The sequence below is a fragment of the Vicugna pacos genome, chromosome 11, assembly GCF_048564905.1.
Source record: "Vicugna pacos chromosome 11, VicPac4, whole genome shotgun sequence".
Classification (NCBI taxonomy): Eukaryota; Metazoa; Chordata; class Mammalia; order Artiodactyla; family Camelidae; genus Vicugna; species Vicugna pacos.
The window spans coordinates 76,065,885-76,066,524 of NC_132997.1; the positions used below are offsets into that span (position 1 = coordinate 76,065,885).

The following is a 640-nucleotide window of genomic DNA, read 5'->3' on the forward strand; positions in this document are numbered from 1 at the left end:
TTAAAAGGACTAGGATTTGTGGCAGAAAGTGAAGGGGAACTTCAGTTTTCGCCGAATTTACTTCTGGGTTGTTTGTTTACTTTACATGGGGAGGCCCTATATTATTTTTGCACTTATGAAAAAAAGAGTTTTTTAGTTAGTGCTGGAGGTACTCAGTGTGGCTGCCCCCTCCCACTTAAAACAGTACTGGCAGTGCACACACAGATACCCACTCAAAATAATATCCTTAGTGGAGGTCTGTCCCGATGGGGCTTTTTCTGTAGACCTGCATCATTGGAAACACCTCTTAGATGAACTTTGTGGTTTCCTTTAGTCACAGAACTAAGTGTTAGATCTGTGGGAAAGAACTACAAGACAGAGCTGCTAAATAAACTATGAAAAACCTAACAGTCTAACTTTTAAAATCTTGGGTATTGTCATAGTCCAGCTATCTGCAGTATTCTAGGGTGTGATACCTTAGGCGTGACTATGGCTTGAACTTAATGCATGTTTAGAGGGTGTCTAAAATTCAGAACCAGGCAGACCCATGTCCTCTGATGCTAAACGTGGTCCTAAAGTAACTTGCTTGAGGAAATTGGATCCCAAAGATTACTGGTGGGGAATTTTTAAAGTGTGCCCATATTCCACTGGAGATCAAAGA

At 41.1% G+C, this 640-nt stretch overlaps 1 non-coding gene across 1 annotated transcript; it reads left to right on the forward strand.

Annotated features, from left to right (window-relative positions):
* The first annotated feature begins 229 nt into the window (after positions 1-229).
* On the forward strand, positions 230-360 carry LOC116282540 (small nucleolar RNA SNORA18). The gene has a single exon (XR_004192078.1). It is a non-coding gene; the product is annotated as a small nucleolar RNA SNORA18 (small nucleolar RNA).
* The last annotated feature ends 280 nt before the right edge of the window (positions 361-640 follow it).